Source organism: Bos mutus, chromosome 4 (genome assembly GCF_027580195.1).
Source record: "Bos mutus isolate GX-2022 chromosome 4, NWIPB_WYAK_1.1, whole genome shotgun sequence".
Taxonomy (NCBI): domain Eukaryota; kingdom Metazoa; phylum Chordata; class Mammalia; order Artiodactyla; family Bovidae; genus Bos; species Bos mutus.
Window position 1 is genome coordinate 17,892,136 of NC_091620.1, and position 16,487 is coordinate 17,908,622.

The following is a 16,487-nucleotide window of genomic DNA, read 5'->3' on the forward strand; positions in this document are numbered from 1 at the left end:
AAAAAGCCAGACACAAGTCAGCGACTAAGCAACAACAACATTGGTATTAATAAATCCCAAAGTTGTTATAAAGCCCTCCAGTATGATTCCTGCAGCCAGAAGTGAGTCTATCCTGAGTGTTTAATGTGACTGTGTGAACCATTTCACATTACAGTTCTAATCACTGAACAATATTCCATGCAACTGAGGCACCATCATTTGTGTGGACATATTTTTACTGTTGGTGTTTGGCTTGCAGTGCCCAAGGCTTTTCTCCTGTTTTGAAGTCCCCTGAAATAGAATCACTGAATATGCATCTTAGGGCTCTGGACAGGGGAAGTCAAATGTTTTCTAAAAGACGTTCAGCACTAGCTGCTGCTGCTACTGCTGCTAAGTCACTTCAGTCGTGTCTGACTCTGTGTGACCCCATAGATGGCAGCCCACCAGGCTCCCCCATCCCTGGGATTCTCCAGGCAAGAATACTGGAGTGGGTTGCCATTTCCTTCTCCAATGCATGAAAGTGAAAACTGAAAGTGAAGTCGCTCAGTCGTGTCCTACTCTTAGCGACCCCATGGACTGCCGCCTACCAGGCTTCTCCATCAATGGGATTTTCCAGGCAAGAGTACTGGAGTGGGGTGCCATTGCCTTCTCCGTCAGCACTAGCAAAACATATCAATTCCACAAAATATATCATGTAGTATAGTGGAATTGATATGTTTACCTTTAATTTCAAACCTACAGAAAATGTGAGAGAATGGTATTATGAAATCCAAGCATGCTTCACCTAGAATTCACCAGTTGTTATTTAGCTACAGCTTCAGCAATATGTGAACCGTGAACTTCCTGATGTTCAAGCTGCTTTTAGAAAAGGCAGAGGAACCAGAGATCAAATTGCCAACATCCGCTGTATCATGGAAAAAGCAAGAGTGTTCCAGAAAAACATCTATTTCTGCTTTATTGACTATGCCAAAGCCTTTGACTGTGTGGATCACAATAAACTGTGGAAAATTCTTCAAGAGATGGGAATACCAGACCACCTGATCTGCCTCTTGAGAAATTTGTATGCAGGTCAGGAAGCAACAGTTAGAACTGGACATGGAACAACAGACTGGTTCCAAATAGGAAAAGGAGTACGTCAAGGCTGTATATTGTCACCCTGCTTATTTAACTTATATGCAGAGTACATCATGAGAAATGCTGGGCTGGAAGAAGCACAAGCTGGAATCAAGATTGCCAGGAGAAATATCAATAACCTCAGATATGCAGATGACACCACCCTTATGGCAGAAAGTGAAGAGGAACTCAAAAGCCTCTTGATGAAAGTGAAAGTGGAGAGTGAAAAAGTTGGCTTAAAGCTCAACATTCAGAAAACGAAGATCATGGCATCCGGTCCCATCACTTCATGGGAAATAGATGGGGAAACAGTGTCAGACTTTATTTTTGGGGGCTCGAAAATCACTGCAGATGGTGACTGCAGCCATGAAATTAAAAGACGCTTACTCCTTGGAAGGAAAGTTATGACCAACCTAGATAGCATATTCAAAAGCAGAGACATTACTTTGCCAACAAAGGTCCGTCTAGTCAAGGCTATGGTTTTTCCTGTGGTCATGTATGGATGTGAGAGTTGGACTGTGAAGAAGGCTGAGCGCTGAAGAATTGATGCTTTTGAACTGTGTATTGGAGAAGACTCTTGAGAGTCCCTTGGACTGCAAGGAGATCCAACCAGTCCATTCTGAAGGAGATCAGCCCTGGGATTTCTTTGGAAGGAATGATGCTAAAGCTGAAACTCCAGTACTTTGGCCACCTCATGCAAAGAGTTGACTCACTGGACAAGACTCTGATGCTGGGAGGGATTGGGGGCAGGAGGAGAAGGGGACGACAGAGGATGAGATGGCTGGATGGCATCACTGACTCGATGGACGTGAGTCTGGGTGAACTCCGAGAGTTGGTGATGGACAGGGAGGCCTGGCGTGCTGCGATTCATGGGGTCGCAAAGAGTCGGACACGACTGAGCGACTGAACTGAACTGAACTGGGACTTCCCTGGTGGTCCAGTGGCTAAGATTCTGTGCTCCCAATGCAGGGAGCCTGAGTTCAATCCCTGCTGGGGGAACTAGATCCCACATGCTACAACAAAATCCCACATGCCACAATTAAGATTTGGTGCAGCCAAATAAATTTTAAAAAAGAAAAAACTTAGCCACAGTTGCTTTACATCTCTCTCTCCATATATATATATATATTTTTTTTTTTGCTGAATAATTCATAAACATAGTATCATGGTATTTCATTCATCATGAAATACACTCATCATGGTATTTCTCTCTGAAATATTTCATCATGTATACCCTAAGAATCCCTGGAGGAGAGCATGGCAACCCACTCCAGTACTCCAGTATTCTTACCTGGAGAATCCCATGGACAGAGGAGCCTGGCGGGCTACAGTCCATGGGGTCACAAAGAGTTAGACACGACTGAGTGACTAACGGGGGGACTGGACTGATACCCTAAGGACAAACTTCTCCATAATCATAATGCTACTACAACCCCCAAAATTTAACTTTGACATATCATTGTATAATGCAGTCTATATTCAGATTTCCCCAGTGGTCCCAATAATGACTTACAATTTATCTTTGTCCAAGGTTCAACTGAGTGTCATGCATTGCATTTGGTTGGCCCATCTCTTGTCTTCTTTCATCTAGAACCTCTTCTGTACTTTTTTCTTCCATGACATTGACAATTCTTTTTTCTCTTTTCAGTGAAGTATATAATTGATTTACAGTGTTATGTTAGTTTTAGGTGTACAGCAGAGTGATTCAGTTATATATATATATATATTTCAGATTCTTTTCCATTATAGGTTATTACAAGATACTGAATATAGTTTCCTGTGCTATACAGGAGGTCCTTGTTGCTCATCTATTTTATAGATAGTATATCTGCTAATCCCAAACTCCTAATGTATCCCTCCCACCACTTCCCCTTTGGTAACCATATGTTTGTTTTCTATGTGAGTCTGCTTTGTAACTAACTGAGCTCATTTCTACTATTTTTTAAAGATTTCACAAATAAGTGATAGCATTTGATATTTGTCTTTGTCTGTCTGACTCACTTGGGTGTGATAATCTCTCGGTCCATCCATGTCGCTGCAAATGCCTTTGTTTCATTCTCTTCTACGGCTGAGTAGTATTCCATTGTGTATGTCGCATCTTCTGTATCCATGCATCTGTCAATGGACATTTAGGCTGCTTCCGTGTCGTGGCTATTATAAGCAGTCCTGCTATAAACACTGGAGTACATGTATCTTTTTTAATTAGAGTTTTCTCCAGATATATGCCTGTATGTTTGAAGATATCTCCAGACACATGCCCAGGCATGGGAGTGCTGGATCACATGGTAACTCTATTTCTGTTTTTTAAGGACGTTGACAATTCTTCACGGGTCAGCGCATTGTCTTGTACAACATCCCATTATCTGAATTTGACTCATTATTTCTTCATGACTGATCTTGTGTTCAAGACTCTCATCCAGTCCAGGGGGTGCTGAGTGCCCTCCATTGTTTTATATCAGGCTGTTCAGGGTCTCTGGGTGCAGGGAAGAAGTTGGGGAGAGGAGAGGCTTCTGCTGAGAACCATGATTTCCAACCAGCAGAGCGCCCCTGGCTCATGGCTGGGGGTGGCGGGGCACGTGGGAAGTACAGTCTCCTCCCTGAGCCTGGGGAAAGGATGCGGATCCAAGCAGAGGGGCCGGGGAGGGGTCCTGAGCCTTTGTTCAATTCCTGCCCCCAGGAAAGGGAGAGGGGGCAGTGCAGCCCCGGGGAGTGGCATGGACCACTGTGGAGCTGGGGGTGGGTGGCTACTGGCCCTCGTGCTGCTCAACCCCCTGGCCCTGCCAGCCTCCTCGGCCGTGTGGGGCCAGCCAGGCGAGTGGCAGCCTGTGTGCCCGCCGTGGGCATAAGGGCAGGAGGGAGCCTCAGCTGCCACCTCCAGCCCCACCCCATCCCACGTGCATGTTAGGTGGCCTACTGTTTACCCATGGCTGGCACCTGTCCAGCATGTACTGACGAAAGCTGGTCTGCTGTGGGGATCAGACTTTTGTCTGATGCTACGAGGGAGGGCATGGGGACAGAGAGAGACTGAGAGATGCCTCCACCAAGAGGGACACTGCAGTGTCAGAGTACTTGGCTGGTATGTGAACTTGGGCCTTGGACTGTGTGACCTACTGCTGGTGACCCTCACATGAACTACACGCCCCCAAACCTATGCACGTTTCTAACCGGCAACTTTTCTCCTAAAATCCATCCTGTTTTCTTTACTCTCCCATCATCACGGCTCTTCACTTGGGGCCTCACAACCCTGGCCGTGACCTCTGTTTGTGAAGCCCTTTATCAAGACACATTCAACGAATGTGCCTCTGACCCTGGCCTGACCTTCAGCCACAGCACCCACTTGTCACTCACAGAGAACTGGCCTGTGCCAACCCAGTGCCCCCTCCCTTTCCCCTACTGACCAGCTAAACCAGCCATCCATACATATGTTCCTGCCTGCTGTGGGGACTTCTCTCAGGTCAGGAGCTCTCAGTCATCCCCACCTTCCTGCTCACCACTCTGCAAATTGCTCCCCGTCAAGATGCTCACTCCCTTCCCCAAAGAAGGAGCCAAAGAATCCTGAAAAGCTGGGGACTTCCCTGGGGGTCCAGTGGCTAAGACTCTGCAATCCCAGTGCAGGGGCCCGGGCTCAATCCCAGGTCAGGGAACTAGATCCCAAATGCCACAACCAAAGATCTCACACGCCACCACAAAGGCCCCTGAAAAGAAGACTCCTAAACAGATGGATGTGCCCTAACCCACCCCCACGTGCCCAGGCTTTATGCATCTGCTGACTGACTCAGCCCTGCCACCCACTCCAGGCTCCTGGGGCCCTTCCTACCCCCATCAGCATCAATAAAACCTCCTGTCTCCTAGGAGAAAACAAAATGAACAAAACCATCACTGGCTACCACTCACTGAAGGTGAAAAGTGAAAACCACTCAGCCGTGTCTGACTCTTTGTGACCCCATGGACTATACAGTCCATGGGATTCTCCAGGCCAGAGTACTGGAGTGGGTAGCCACTCCCTTCTCCAGGGGATCTTCCCAACCCAGGGATCGAACCCAGGTCTCCCGCATTGCAGGCGGGTTCTTTACCAGCTGAGCCACAAGGGAAGCACTTACTTCTGCAGCTCACAATCATGACGCTCCGTGAGGATTTAGGTTGGAAAGATTTGAGAATAGTTCTGCCCCAAATGAGTTTTATAAAATAAGAATGAATGTGCTTTTTAATTAACATTAGATAATTTCAGACCCAGAATGCAGTAGGCCCTGTGCTCCATCAATTACACACTATTCCATGTCCTCCAGTGAAGCATCACTTTGTCCTCATTTTGCCGAGAGGAAGTGGAGGCTTAGCTAAGTCACCTGCTCAGCTAGGGTGAGGGGAAGGGCTGAGTTGGTGTCAGACAAGCTCTCCCTGGGTCCTCTCCTCCCAGTCATGCTGGAGGCACATTGAATCACATCCTTTAAGAGTGGAGAGCTCTCCCTCTTGTCGCACAGTCCTGCCAGGGGTCTCCTCTTCCTTCACAGGCCCCACTCCAGGGAAGATTTTCCTTCTCTTCTATTTTTTGCTTGAGGCTGCCGGAGGCCAGTCTTTCCAGTCAAGAGGGAGGGCTGCCTCACCCACAGGCTCTCCCATGTTTGCCTGAAAATGGCTCCAGGTGGTCCAGGAAAGGTTGTATCCCTGGCTCCAGGCCCTGGCCTGAGGGCCCCAGTTATCATTTCTGTCCTTGTGGTATCATGGCTGGTTTGGTTTGGAGGATGGTTCTGGAATTGATGCTTCTGAATTGTGGTGCCAGAGAAGACTCTTGAGAGTCCCTTGGACAGCAAGAGATCAAACCAAAGGAAATCAACCCTGAATGTTCATTGGAAGGACTGATGCTGAAGCTCCAGTACTTTGGCCACCTGATGGGAAAAGCCAACTCATTGGAAAAGACCCTAATGCTGGGAAAGATTGAGGGCAGGAGGAGAAGAGGGTGACAGAGGATGAGATGGTTGGATGGCATCATGGACTAAATGGACATGAGTTTGAGCAAACTCCAGGTGATGGTGAAGGACAGGGAAGCCTGGTGTGCTGCAGTCCATGGGGTTGCAAAGAGTCGGACACGACTAAGCGACTGAACAACAAAAATGGTTCTGGAAGGCAGGCTGATGAAAAGGAACTGAGAAATGAAGTGAAAAGTGAAAATGTAGTTGCTCAGTTGCATCCAACTCTTTGTGACCCCATGACTGTAGCCCGCCAGGCTCCTCTGTCCATGGAATTCTCTAGGCAAGAATACTGGAGTGGGTTACCATTCCCTTCTCCAAAGGATCTTCCCAACCCAGGAATTGAACCCAGGTCTCCTGCATTGCAGGCAGATTCTTTACCGTCTGCTGTATCAGTAAACAAGGATGCCACTGTCATCAGCGATTCCAGCCATCCAAAGATGAATCTGTGAGTCCTGAAGGTGCCCAGGAAAGAGAATAAAACCTGAGATCCAGCAGACACCAGGCTGAAGCCACTCCTAATGGTGAGCACTGAGGAACTCAGGATGTACTGGCCTCAGATTGGTAAGATAATATGAAAGGAATGATTTCGGTAAGCCCAGACTCTTGCAACTTCCTATACATAGATAAGTGCTACACTCCTTAACTTGGGATATCTTATTTCCTTTAATGAACAATAATCTCTTGATGTTCAGCCTACCTGCCCTTTGTTGTAAAACTTCTATATAACCTGGCTCCTCCACTCACCTCCTCAGAGCAGTTTTCTCAGGGTCACCAGAGATGCTGTCTGCTGCGCTTGAAATCTTAAAAATTTCCACCAAATAAAACATAACTCTTAACTCTTAGGTTGTGGCTGGGTTTTTTTTGTTTTGTTTTGTTTGTTTGTTTCTTTGTTTTTAAGTTGACAGAACTTACAGGGCCCATTGCTGCCACCTTCTTTTTCTGCCAGGGTCTTCTGTCCATGGAATGCTCTAGGCAAGAATATTGGAGTGGGTTGCCATTTCCTTCTCCAGGGGATCTTCCTGACCCAGGGATTGAACCCACATCTCCTGTGGCTCCTGCATTGCAAGGGCATTCTTCATCTGCTGAGCCACTGGGGAAGCCCTCTTTTCCTTTAGCAGTCGGGCATGCAGTGACGTCTCCAGTGGTGGCATCCCCAGGGATGGTCACTGCCTGGACGTCGGGCACAGTGGGGTATTAGTAGCCGTGACCCCAGCTGGAAGCTTGCAAGTATCGGACTCTGCCACCCCCGGATAGGCCTGCACATAACTGGGCTCACATTGAGTAGGGCTCTTGAGCCTGTCCACTGCTGTTTCACCTGGAGGAAGGGGAAGGGGCAAGCCTCCATCTTCTGAGAATCAGTGGCTAGGAGGAGAGGGGAGTGGGTTTTTCCACGAATCCGTGTTCCTATCTTCCAATGAACATCACAGGAATGGACCCTCTGCTGATGGAGCAGAGCTCTGGACTCCAGCCAGTAGGAACAAGCCAGGGGTCGGGAGGGCTATTCTTTGAATGGGAAACCAGGCCAGCTGGGTCCTCTGGTGGTGGGAGGAGACGATTCCAGGAAGGGCAGGAGTCCTGGGCAAGAGGCTGGGGAACCCACTTCATGTTTTTAATACTGCTTGTGTAAGCCAAGAAGAGAATGTCAGGGTTCTTTTGATTGCAAGGTCAGAAGCCCAGCTCAACTAGCCAAGATGAAAAGGGCAATATATTGGCTCATTGAATTCATAGGAAGGGGTGTCAGATAGGCCCTTCTGAAAGCAGGCAGAGGAGGGGGTAAGAGATATATTGGAAAGTAATTCCTTTGAAAGTGAAAGTGGATGTTGCTCGGTCATGTCTGACTCTTTGTGACCCCATGGACTATACAGTCCATAGAATTCTCCAGGCCAGAATACTGGAGTGGGTAGCCTTTCCCTTCTCCAGGGGATCTTCCCAACCCAAGGATCAAACCCAGGTCTCCCGCATTGCAGGCAGATTCTTTACCAGCTGAGCCTAAGAATACTGGAATGGGTAGCCTATCCCATCTCCAGGGGATCTTCCTGACCCAGGAATAGGGTCTCTTTACCAACTGAGTTATCAGGGAAGCCCAATTCCTTTGAAAGATCTTTTTAAAAGGGAGCAAACAGTCTCAGGCACAATGTGGCTCTGACACCTTGGAAAGGAAAGTGAGGGAACAGAATCGTGTAGGTGGGACTTCAGACGGCCATGCCTGAGTCCACGTAGACAGGAACGGCCAGGCACGAGCGACCACCACCCTCCAGTTGCCAGGGACTTCCTGGGGAGAGCTGGGTCTCAGCTCACAAGCTGAAGGGGACTCTGGAGACACTGGCAGCAGCAGGCTGACTGTGCCCAACTCACCCACGTGGAATGGCCTTGGTTTGGGAGGGAAACCCACGAGGTGCATCTCATAGCTGTCACAGAAAGCCCTGAATGCAATTTGGCCTCAGAAATGTCAGGAATCTATGGTTCATTGGATGCCAAGTTTCTCTCCATCTCTCAGTCCCATTCCGCTCTGTGGTCAGCTCCATGGTCCTTCACTAAAGACCAGCCTTGTCCACGTGATAAGAAAAAAATGTCCTAGAAGCTTCAGAGTTTGACAAGTACAGCCTCTGCTGCTCCACTCATGGTGCAAAGTCCTGTGCCCTGCGGAAGGGCTCCAACGGGCCCAGCTGGAGTTTGGGGGGGCTCACCCAACTGGTACGGGGAGCAGGACCATGTGAGTACATGGCAGCTCCACCCGGCCACGTTGGTGAAGCAGGAGGAATATCGGGGAAGCTCTCCCCAGAAGGACAGATGTGCTGGATGAGTGAAAGATGTCTATTCCGAGCAGTCTGGACACCTTTTTTTTTTTGGTAATGTTTTTTACTGTGGTAAAGGTCACATTCTTGCACTCCAAAATCACTTTGGATAGTCACTACAGCCATGAAATTAAAAGACACTTACTCCCTGGAACAAAAGCTATGACAATCTAGACAGTGTATTAAAAAACAGAGACATCACTTTTCCAACAAAGGTCTGCACAGTCAAAGCTATGGTTTTTCCAGTAGTGGTGTATGGATGTTGGACCATAAAGAAGGCTGCGTGCTGACGAAGTGTTGCTTTCAAATTGTGGTGGAGAAGACTCTTGAGAGTCCTTGGACTGCAAGGCGATCAAACCTTGAAAAGGAAATTTCCTGTAAAGGAAATCTACCTTGAATATTCATTGGAAGGACTGATGCTGAGGCGGACACTTCAATACTTCGGCCTCATGATGCGAAGAGCCGACTCACTGGAAAAGATCCTGATGCTGGGAAAGATTGAGGGCAAAAGGAGAAGGGGGTGACAGAGGATGAGATGGTTGGACGGCATCACCAACTCAATGGACACGAGTCTGAGCAAACTCTGGGAGATGGTGAAGGACAGAGAAGCCTGGCGTGCTGCTGTTCATGGGGTCTCAAAGAGTCGGACACAACTGAGCGACTGAACAACAAAAAAGTCATGTAATCTAACACATACTCTTTCAACCATTTTTAACTGCACTGTTTGGTGGCGCTAAGTACATTCACATTGTTGTGCATCTCTCACCATCATCCACCTCCTGAATTCTTCATCTTCTGAAACTGAAATTCCATCTCCATTAAACAACTAAGTGCCCATCCTCGCTCCTCACCTCTCCCACCAGCCCCCAGCATCTACCAATGAACTTTCTGACTCTATGAATTCAAGCAGTCTGTAAATGTTGCCTCCACTTCCTCGCTCCAACTTACCTTCAGCCACTCATAATCTGCTTTTTGCTCCCACCACTTTGCTGAAGAAGCTTTCTAAGTAACCACCAATGATTTTGGAATTAATCAGCCTGATGGGCTTGTGGGAGCTGTTATCGTGAGTGGTCAGCTCGGGGCTGGTTCTGGTCTCAGTGCCCACTGCAGCACACGCCTCTTGGGCTTGTCTGTCCAGCCTGGGAGCCCATGGCCACGTGTCTCCCTGGGAAGTTCCATTTCTGCCGTAAACAGAGCAGAACATGACACTTGTATAACAACCACGAGACCGCATCCGCCTGGTCACGGCTGATCAAACCTGGATAAACTTGACTTAACCTGTCCCATGTTCTCCTCTAGGAATCTGGAACTGAGAAAGCCAGTCAGTCGTCTGATTGATGGTGGCAGTGTGCGTGAACCCTCAGTTGGCTTCAGTTGTGTCCGACTCTTTGCGACCCCACGGACTATAGCCCGCCAGGCTCCTCTGTCCATGGGAGTCTCCAGACAAGAGTACTGGAGTGGGTTGCCAAGCCCTCCTCCAGGGGGATCTTCCCCACCCGGGGACCGAAACCTCATCTCTTGCATCTCCTGCATTGCAGCCAGAAGCCCCAATGGTGACAGCGGGACCTTGAAAACATGGAGGCAGTGTCATGTCCACGTGAATGAAGCAGCAGGAAAGCTGGGGCAGGAGGGGGCCTAGCTGAGCTAGCACCAACCACCAGACGCATGAACCGGGCCATCTGGAGCCATCCAGGCCCCATCGAGCCTCAACGCCACAAGACAAAAACAACAGCATGAAGGACCCCAGGTGGCACCAGCCGAAAACCTGTCCTTTGGGGCCTGTCTCAAGTTGCTAATCCGCAGGACCGTGTGCACGTGAGAGGTGGTTGTTTTCAGTCACTCGGTGTCGGTATAATCAGGCAGCAGTGGAAATCTGGTTAGTAAAGAAGGCGGGTCTGACAGAAGGGGGTTGAACGTGATGATGGAAGAAAAAAAAAAGTTGCCTCTTGCTTGCCACCTGCCTGGTCCAGCTCATTTAATAAACCAGATACATTTGCAAAAGGCAGGTCCCCATGGTGACAGTGGATAAGTCCTTGATTTCCCCCAGGTTCTCTCAAGTGCCTACCTGACCTCAGACAGACAACGAAGAGTTTCTGAGCATCTCCCTGACCCCACAGAGATGGGTCCCCAAACAACCGGTTTCACAGAGCTGTGGAAAGCTCAGAAGACTGTTCTTGAAACCCTGATAAGAGATGACTAGCACTGACCCCAGGAGGAGAGGAGAAGCCTGTGACCTTGACTGAGAATAGAAGTGGGGGCGAGCAATCACTGCTTCCTCTTCTTCCTGAAACAAAGCACAGCAGAGCCAGATGAGATGGAGCGGGTGGAGCCGGCAGCTGCTGCAGCTGCGAAATGAAAAGCCCTCATCAGACTGTTCACGAGGAAGGGGCAACCCACGGGCAGGCAGGCCCTGGGCTTCCTGGTTCTGACCCAGGCAGGACCTCCCGGGGTGTACTCCAGCCTCCAGGCCCAGCCAGGTAGCAGGGAGCCTTCAATCTGGGCCCAGAGGCGAGGGTCTTGGGGTCCTCTGGCTAATGGTGACTCCCGATCTGGTCCCAGTCTCAGCCCACTTAGCTGTAGGCTTGCATACCCAACGCTCCCAAGCCTGCAGAACAAGAAAAGGGTTGCAGAGCTGGGGAGCTGTTTCCTTTGGCCCCACACAGTTTCCCAATTACCTTCAGGCTCCTCCTGTGGTGGGTGATCCCAAGCCCAGGGTCACAAGGAGACCCGAACACCTGCCAGCAGGGCCCGCCCTGGCAAAACTGCAGATTCCATCTTTCCTTCCCTCCCACCCTCAGCCCCAGGGGCCCCTCTCCTTTTAAAGGCCTCTGTTCTTATATGTGCAGGATGAGGGGTTAAAATTTCAGAGCTTCAGAGACTCTGAAGGTGATGGGTGGGCTTGGGTGGGGGTGGGAGGATCCACGTGCCTTCTGAAATTACATGCAAATTCTTGGTTTTGTTTGTTTTAAATATTTATTTATTTGATGGTGCCATGTCTTAGTTGTGGCATACGAACTCTTAGCTGTGGGATCTACTTCCCAGACCAGGGATCGAATCTGGGCCCCCTGCATTGGGAGCTCGGAGTCTTAGCCACTGGACCACCAGGGGAGTCTCCAGTCTGCTGTTTTTATGCACATTTTTCTGGAGACAGTTTTCAAATATCTTACCCACCTGCTTGGTGGTCCACAGAAGTTTAAGGACCACTGGTCTATTCCTAGGCTCCCCCAACACCAGCGTTCTTACTTTCCCTTCCTGTCCCCTCTGCCAAGTGAGGCTCTTTTCTCCTCTGCGTCTGTGTGCCTGTCTTCTCATCTGCTACCGCAGGTGTAGAGCATCTGGAGGAACGACGAACAAAGGCCATATGTTACCATACGGCTAGTAAAGCGTAAAGTATGTGAGCTACACCAGACATCTGACTCCGAGAGTGGCACTTGAGCAGTAAATTTAGCTTTAAGCATTCTGGCAGCCAAGGGAAAAATGGATCGCTGAATATTCATTCTCTCTCCAGGATCTGTGCTTTGGCTGTTACCCTGACTTAGTCAAAGCTCTGACTGATAAGGTGGATTCTAGGCACCAAAGCTCCCAGGAGAGAACAGATGGGTGTGCTCCTCTTCCACAGCTCAACAAGCACCCAGTGGAGTGGGTCTGGGAATCCAGATAGTAAACAAGATGGCCTGCCCTGGGGCTGCCCCCAGCTGGTCTGGGGAGACAAGGCCCTCACATCCCTACGCGCTCAAGTATGCTAAACCTCTGTTTCCTTACCTGTGGAATGGGGATAAGCCAAGGGGACTTTGGAGAATTAACTAAGAGCCTAGGTCACAATAAGCACTCAGAACATTTTGTTGTTGTTGTTCAGTAGCTCAGTCTTGTCTGACTCTTTGCAACCACATGGACAGCAGCACACCAGGCTCCTCTGCCCTCCACTGTCTCCTCAAATTCCTGCCCATTGAGTCGGTGATGCCATCCAACCATCTCATCCTCTGCCACCTTCTTCTCCTCCTGCCTTCAGTCTTTCCCAGCACCAGGGTTTTTTCCAATGAGTCGGTTCTTCCTATCAGGTGGCCAAAGTACCAGAGCTTCAGCTTCAGCATCAATCCTTCCAATGAACATTCAGGACTGATTTCCTTTAGGATTGACTGGTTTGATCTCCTTGCTGTCCAAGAAGACTTTCAAGAGTCTTCTGCAGCTCTCCAATTCAAAAGCATCAATTCTTTGGCACTCAACCTTCTTTATGGTCCAATTCTCACATCCATACATGACTACTGGAAAAACCATAGCTTTGACTAGATGGACCTTCGCCTATAGTTGGAGGCCAGACCTGATAGGAAGAGAAATCAGTAGTCCAGGTGGTCAGCAAGCCTGGGCTTTGGGGGTGGCCTGGGCTTGGACGAATGTGCAGGAGGACCAGTCAGCGTGGGGAGGGCAAGCACATTGGGATGCGCGGGCCTGCGTCCCGGAGGAGAGGATCCCAGGGCCGGCTACTTAGATAGTTGGCCTTGTCCACCGAAATACAGCCCTTGGAAGCTGGGCCACAGGGCAGTCTCTGGGGGACCCTGAAAACCGTCCAGGGAAACTGCAAGTAAAGAAAGCCCAGTGAGGGAAAAGGGGCTCTGAGCTACGCAGGACTGCCTGGCTGGGCTGTAGGGCCGCGGGGTCAGGCATCTGGACAGCCTGAAGCGGAACCCACTGTGATGCCCCAAGGACGTTACGTAATGACGTTCGTTACGTCAATCTATGACGTCAATCCAATTCCTGGTCTTGATCAAGAACGTCCCTGCTAGGAGGCTGCACTCATCCTAGCCCACAGGTCTGTTCTCTGTCAAGCAGTTGGGAAAGTGTTTCCTAAAAGCTTTCAGTCAAGCCCCCTCTGATGGCAATGCCTTGTCGTGAGGACCCCAGGGCCCCTTCCTCTGAGAGCCCTGCTTATCCTGTGCCTGAGACCACAGTACATTACTCTGCTGCCTAATTTCCCCAAATTACTACCCCCAGGAAAGGACAGGATGTCTTGCATAGTGGAATGTAGACGTGTCTCTGGTTAAGGAAATACCCTTCAGGCAGAGCAACCTGTCTCCCCTACTATGAGGCAGGGTGAAGGTCTCCACCAGCCTTTGGGAACCACTTCCCTCCCAGAGAGTGTCCGCCATGCTAAGACCACAGGCCACACCCCACCACAGCTCCCAGGAGGGTTCTTGACTCTCGGGGGCAGAAAAAATGTTCACTGTGGGAGACCAGTTCATCCCCAGTCTGCCCATCCTCTGTCCCTCAAAATGCCGTCCAGAAGCACCTTCCCATCTCAGCCCATCTGTCTGACCTGCATCCCTAGCCTTCAAACCCACTTACCCCTCAAGGCAGTATCTCCCCATTGGACTCCTCCATCTTATATCTCCCCACAAATAAACTGTAGAACAGGCGCATGCGTGCGCGTGCACATGCACACACACACCGCACACACACCCACACCGCACGCACACACAGAGTTTATAGAAACACTGAACAAAACAGTCACATTTGATGGAAGATCGCTCATATCTCAGCTCCTCCTGCAGTCTCCTAAAAGTCAACTGTGCTTTTTCTTTGTTTACAGTCATGTCAAGCTGTTTTATTGCTAGAAAAGTAAGAAAATATAAATTTTAAAAATCACTTGTAGAGTCAAAGAACTCGAAGTGACATCTTTGTTATCATTGTTTAGCCTGTTTGAACGCTCCACTGCACATCCCCAAAGCTTGTTTCCCAGCCTGTCACCCAGAGGCAAGAGCTCTGGGGACCAGTCGAGTTTGATCTGAACTATGCAGTGCTCGCCCCCCTCCCACCTCTGTGGAGCCAGCCCATCCCCTCCCAGCCTGTGTGTCAGTTTCACCTCCTCCACGGTTGGCACAGTATTCTCTGTGAAGGTCCCTGCGATGGGCAGAAATGTGTCCCCTAGAGAGGCTGAAGCCCTTGCCCCGAGGGCCTGTGACCGTGACCTTATCTGAAAACTGGGTCTCTGCAGATGCAATTGAGTTCAGATGAGGATGTTGGGTGGCCCTAATCCACTAGGACTGGGTCCTTAGAAGAAGAGGAGAAGAGACACACACACTGACAGACACACAGACAGAGAGAAAGAAGGCCATGCAAGAACAGGAGGCGGTGGCTGGATGGATGCGGCCACAAGTCGAGGCAGAGCGAGGCTTGCCGCAACTCCAGAAGCTGGGAGGGAGGCCTGGAACAAACCCACCCCAGAACCTTCGGAGGGAACATGGCCCTGCCCACACCTTGGCTGTGGACTTTGGCCTCCAGAGCTGAGAGGAGGAATGTTTTCCATCCTCCAGTGTGTGGGGCTTGGTTCCAAGAGTCCCAGGAAAGAGTGTCTTTGGTGAAGGAGTCCCTAGAAAAGACTTGGCTTTTAAGTTCCCCTCTGTGTGTACAGCGGGCAGGCCACTGTCAGGCGGTTCTCAGATCCCGGGCTGGGAGATGGGCTGTGCTGGGCGGTGTCACTAAAGCCTGTGTGATACAGGCTCTTGTCCCAATTACAAGTTGGTTCTAGCTGACAGCCACCCTTCTATACAGACCTTCATATCCCTACTTCGAGGTGACTCCATAATTCACTATCACTTCTGGAAAGGGGACATTTTGTAACCGATACATGAGCTTGCTTTCAGTTGCTTCCTCCTTTGTCGCAGGGCTTTGCCCCTGAAAGTGGTTTGCTGCCTTGGGCAGAAGCCCCTTCTCCTCTCCCAGGAGACAGACACCCATTATTATGGGGGGTGAAGGTGACTATGGCATCGAGAGCCTGCTCCAAGGAGGTGAGGTCTTAGCGAGTCACTGCCCCCCCTTGCAGAGACCCCTCCTGACCCTCCACATGTACTTCGTCGCTCTTCACCTTCATCCCATGGCCCTTCGTGTAAAAGTCCCCTGCATGCTGATCACCAGACCCATCCACTGAGCGCCCTGAAGACCAGGAACATGAGGGACCTCTCTGCAAGGAAACTGAGTCTGGTGTTGAAAAATACAGGCTCTATGGGAATGAAGGGCTTTCCTCGTAGCTCAGTTGGTAAAGAGTCTGCCTGCGACACAGGAGACCCAGGTTCCATCCCTGGGATGGGAAGATCCCCTGGAAAAGGAAATGGCAACCCACTCCAGTATTCTTGCCTGAAAAATCCCATGAACAGAGGAGGCTGGCAGGTTGCAGTCCATGGGGTCACAAGAGTCAGACATGACTTAGTGACTAAATCACACACACACACACGGGAATGAAAGTCAAAACCCCAGTGAGAGGTCACTGCATACCTGTTAGAATGGCAAAAAAACAGCCAGTGTTGGCTAGGAACAACTGGAGCCCTTATACACTGTTGATGGAAACATAAAATTTGCTTTTTTATAAAGCTTTTTTTAATGTGGATCATTTTAAAGTATTTATTGAATTTGTTATTAATACAATATTACTTCTACTTTATGTTATTATCTATTTATTTTTTTTGGTCCTGAAGCATGTGGGAGCTTAGCTCTCTGACCAGAGGGATTAAACCCACACCTCCTGCACTGGAAGGCAAAGTCTTAACCACTGGATCACCAGTGTTAGTCACTCAGTCATGCCCATCTCTTTGCCCCCATGGACTGTAGCCCACCAAGCTCCTCTCCCATGGGATTCTCCAGG